Here is a 5,435-nt window from a genome sequence, read left to right on the forward strand (position 1 = left end):
TGTAGATTCCCCAAAGGTCTCTTGGCTTGTCGCATGAAAGCTTTTTGTGGTATAACAGCTCCGCTGAAACATCGGCAATTGTTTCAATCAAGGCAGCCACATATTGGGACATCATTTTAAAATCTGGAAACAAACACTTGTTCCCTCTTGGAAGAGTTTCGCATGGTTTTCCTTTCCTTGGGGAATAACACATGGAGTGGAAGTCTATGCTTGTAAACCTTTTTGCTGCATATACAATTTCACAAATGGAACTTAATTCAGGAGATTTCTGAGGACTATTGTGTTCTTGAAGACCTGTCCGCCATAGCGATGGGTTATTTAGAGCTAGGCAGTTCTTCCCTGCAGCTTCATACACATCTCTCTGCACCTGATGCCTCTATTTCCTGAGGCTCTGTGTGTGTGTATGTGTGTGTTTGTGTGTGTGTGTGTGTGTCTCATGCTGTGCTCATGCTGCAGCTTACATATGTGTGAATGTGTGTGTCTGCATATGTGGTATATGTGTGCATGTATGTGAGTGCGCACACTGTGGGTGTGCACACTGTGAGTGTGCACAGTGTGAGCGTGCACACTGTGCTCACGGTTGGACATCATCCATCATTTTCCACCTTATTCGTCGATACAGGCTCTCTCCGTCAAATCCAGAGTCATCAACTAGGATAGTCTAACATACTAGCTTGCCTCAAGGATCATTCTCTCTATCTTCCTCACACAGGGCTTAGAGACAGGCTACCACACACACTCAGCATTTGTGTGGGTACCAGAGAATCCAAAATTCTGATTCTCACTCTTGCATGGCAAGTGTTTTGCCACAGACACCAGGTTTTTTTGTGTCTCATTGTTCTGAGAAGGAGGCTTCTGGTGAGAGCTAATAGGATACCAACACATCTTTAAGGGGTCTGGATGCTTTCCCCCAAGACTGACCTCTGAAGGGCCTCTCCACTCAGGGCTGGCTCAGGCAAGCTGTTTCCTGTTTGCTCTGAGTTACCATTCCCAGACCGCGCATCTTGGATTTTGACTGAACACTGTCTGAGTTTATAGACAATACATTAGAGTGCCAAGCTCCTGACTTTCCCTCTGGGAGTCTCACAGAGATGGCAGTGCTTGCTGGGGTTCTTTATGCAAATGTTCAAATCCATAAATGAACCATTGGTATTTTTCTCCATTGTTTGTGTGCCTCAGGGCTGGAAGATCTCTGGTGGAAAGAATCTTCCCTGCTGTCCCCTCCACCCTGTTTCTTTCTCAGGAGCAATAATGGTGGTCACATAGGGTTGCTTTGCTAAAGGAGAGCTGTGAGTCTCTCCCGCTGAGCTGAGACCCCGCTGCTAGCCAAATTGGATGCAGGAGACTTTTCAGTGGGTGATGACATCTGATTCAGAAGCTAGGCAGCTTGTGTTCGGGAGTCCAGATGGGCTGTAGAGCGGTGACATTTACAACGATCTTGTTTTCAGTTGGAAGTGGGGTTTCTGTGCTGGGGAAGAGTGGAATATACCACACAGCACAGCTCCCCTCTGATTCCGTTATCTCCCGGATGCCATGTACCAGGTCTCTGTGCCATTGGCAGGGGGTCAGCCTCATCGCATCCCCAAAGAGATTCTGTTACCCAGCCTTCTGTCACTATGATGAATACTTGAGATAAGCCAGTTTATGAGAAGGATTTATGTTGTCTCATACTTTAGAATTTCAGTCCACAGTCACCTGTCCCTTTAAGTCTGTAGTGGCATAAGACATCATGCCAGGAGCATGTGGTAGAGAAGGGCTGTTCACCACCATCCTAATATCCCCTTCCAGGGCATGCCTCCAATGCTCTCACTTCCCTCCCCTAAGTCCCACCCACTAAAGGTGAGGACCAAAAGTCCCAGCATCTCCCAATGGAGTCACACACTCATGGCTAAGCCATGAGGACCACAGAGCTTTGTGGACATTGTCAAGCCACAGAGACCTCAAGGGAAGCACTGTGAGCTGACCAGAAGCTTGAATACATTTCCTTCCTGTAGATGAGGTGAGGAGACTGAATGGACTGCTGTGTTTGTACATTCCTCCAATTTCCCAACAAGTGATGCTTTGTAGAGAGGCAGGTTTTGAAGTTCTATTTGTTGTTGTTGTTTGTTTGTTTTGTTGTTTTCCTGGAATTCACTCTGTAGAACAGGCTGGCCTTGAACTCAGAGATCTTCCTGCCTCTGCCTCCCAAGTGCATGGATTAAAGACATGTGCCACCATTACCTGGTAGAATTCTGTATTTTTTAAAAATAATTCTGTATTTTTTTTTAAATAATCAGCTTTTCTTTTCTTTCTTTTCTTTCTTTCTTTCTTTCTTTCTTCCTTTCTTTCTTTCTCTGCTTTTCTTCCTTTTTAAATTTTTCTTAATGTATATGAGTACACTGTGGCTGTCTTCAGACACACCAGAATCCCATTACAGATGGTTGCGAACCACCATGGGGTTGCTGGGACCCCATTGAACTCAGGACCTCTGGAAGAGCAGTCTGTGCTTTTAACCACTGAGCTATCTCTCCAGCCTAGAATTCTGTCTTTTTAAAGATGAATTTCTCTCTCTTCCTTTAAGTCTATTCTCAAAGTGAACAACAGATTAAAACTAGGGTCAGAAATATGGATCAGAAGATGGAAGTGATTGCTGCCAAACTCGATGACCTGAGTTTGAGTCCTAGGATCCACATGGTAGAAGGAGAAAATCAAATCCTGAAAGATGTGGTATGTGTGCCCTCCCCTACATATATATACATGTGAGTATGTGAGTGTGTGTGTGTGTGTGCACGTGTGTATGCATGTATGTGTGTGTGTATGTGTGCACATACACACAATAAATAAATGTAATAAAAAATTTAAAACCTCCCATCAGGTGTGGTAACTCATGCCCACAACCTTAGCACTCAGGCAAACAAGGTAGGAGGATTGCTCTAAGTTCTAGTCTAGGCTACATAGTAACTTTCAGGCCAGCCTGGGTTATACTAATCATAGTGTAAGATACTGCTTCATAAAAGGCCAAAGTGGGTGGCAAAAGTCAATCAATGCCAGCCTCAGCTAAAACAGGCAATCTAAGGGGAGCATGAGCTACATTTGACCCTGTCTCAACAACACAAGAGTCAAATGTTACAGTGTGTCCCGTAATCCCAGCTCTGAGGAGGATGGAGTCGGAGGAGCACCAGGAGTTTAGGCCAGTCTGGACTTGGAGGCACATTATACAGTAACAGTTAGCTTCTGCTTCCCAGCAAGAGCCTATCTCCAAACAGGAAAAAAATAAACAACAAAACAAAACAGCTAAAAATAAATTAAAAACTGAAATGATAATACATAAATTTGCAAGCATAAAGAGAAAAAAGGATAATTTGTACCCACTGGGCTTTTAGGCGATTTGCCCAAGTCACTCAGAGCCATTTCCAAGAAGTTCAGGGGATGAGAAGGAGAACAGGTGGACACTACCTCTTGAGGCTAGGCGTGCGGCATATACCTGTCTCTGTCACTCTTCATTTCTGGGATGAAATACTGTGAGTAAGGCAACATATAGAAGGAAGGGTTTGTTTGGGTCTGTGGTACCAAAGGGATAAAACTCCATCACCATCCTGGCAGAGAAATGTGGCAGCAGGCAGGCATGATGACTGGAGTTAGAAGCTAAGAGCTGAGAGCGGACATCTTGAAGGACTGCAGAGAGGACACACCGGAAGTGGCAGTCTTTAAACTCTCAAAGCCCGCCCTCAGTGACATACCTCCTCTCTAGCAAGGCCACATCTCCTAAGGCTCCCCAGAGCCACCAACTGAGGACTCAGAGCTCAAATGCCAGACACCAAGGTGGTAGTTAACACTCTAACAACCACGTACCTATAATGCCAGCACTTCCTAGATGGATGGAGGAAGATCAGGAAGGAGTCCAAGGCCAGCCTTGATTACATAGTGGATTTGAAGTCACCCCGGGTTGCTTGAGACCCGTCTTTAAAAAGCCAAATGACAACAGCACCCCTACTCTTGATGAAAGAAACAGGTTCCAATCTCCATGCCCTTCTCCATGTCACACTCATAAAAGTGACCTGAATCTTCTGCAAGAAAAGCAAGCGCTCTGATTTGCTGAGCTATCATCTCTTCAGCTCTGAGGGAAACATTTTCTGTAGGGAGTTGGTTGTGCATATAATTCCAATTTTATCCTTTGGGGTCATTTTTACTCAGTCATCCGAAACTGTGTTCTCTCTGTTCTGAAGGAATGAAGAGACGTGTCTGGAGAAAAAGACTGAAATAGTGGAGCATAAGAATATTTTTTTTTTGTATGTGTTTAGGAGCATAATGATTCCACATGTGGATCTTGGGTTCAGTGTGAATCAAATTTACTTGGTAACAAATTCAAAACCCAAACACTCCTAATACTGGGCCGATTCAGACTTGCAAACTCTGTTCCATCCCCACCCTAGGCAGAGAATGGAAGCCTTGTCCAGAGTGGCTGCATAAACATCTCAGGAGCTCAGCTGCAAAGGTCATTCCTTACCACGCTGATTTATTGGTGTGTGCTTTTGGTCAAAACTCAACTCTTAGAATGCTTCCCTGTTAGGCAAATGGAGAATGTAAAAATATTCCCCAAAGCGCTTACTACGAAGCGGTGGCTCGGTGAAACCCCAAAACCCATCGGGCCTCTTCAGGCTGCTGGGCTGCGCTTCTGTGTTTCCAGGAATCAAACAGAACCATTGAGCACGCCAGTCTCCTCTGGAGAAGGAGCTATAAAGAAGAGTCAGAGGACGAGATTTGCCTGTCAATCTGGTGGGACGTACATCTTGGTCCTCTAAGTGGGTCTTGTTTTCTGAGACCATTCTCTAAGGAGGTGGTGATCAATGTTTCTGCATTCCATAGGGACACTTGAAGACTTCAAAAGTCATCAACCGTACACAGTCCCTGCTTGCCAACTTCCCTTTACTGACTCTACTTTCTGCCTGTTGCTATAATAAAGCAATGCTGATTCGAGCATCTTAGGAGAGAAACCTTTTATTTGGCTTGCAGTGCCAGGTCAACAGTCCGTCACAGAGGGAAGTCAGGGCAAGAACACAGCCGGAATGGAATCAGAAACGAGGGCAGAATGCTGCCTGTCAGTTCATGATTAGCTGGTTTTCTTATATAGTTCTGGACCATCGCACCTACGGATGGTGCTGGCTACGACGATCTGGACCTTCCTACATCAACTGAAGGTCAAGACAATCCCCCCACAGACTTGCCCACACACCAACGTGATCTAGGCAATTCTTCAGCTGAGAATTTAGGCTGGGTTAAGTTGATAATTAAAGCTAATTAGGACACAAACCTTGAACCTGGCTGCTTGGGTCTGATCCCACTCCCTTAAATGACGGTCTTTGGGGAAGTCATTAGGTCCTGAGGTCAACGGTATCATGAACAGGATGATCAGTCTTTTTAACACTTTTGCTTTTTTTTTTTTTTTTTTTTTTTTT

The sequence above is a fragment of the Apodemus sylvaticus genome, chromosome 23 (assembly GCF_947179515.1).
Source record: "Apodemus sylvaticus chromosome 23, mApoSyl1.1, whole genome shotgun sequence".
Classification (NCBI taxonomy): domain Eukaryota; kingdom Metazoa; phylum Chordata; class Mammalia; order Rodentia; family Muridae; genus Apodemus; species Apodemus sylvaticus.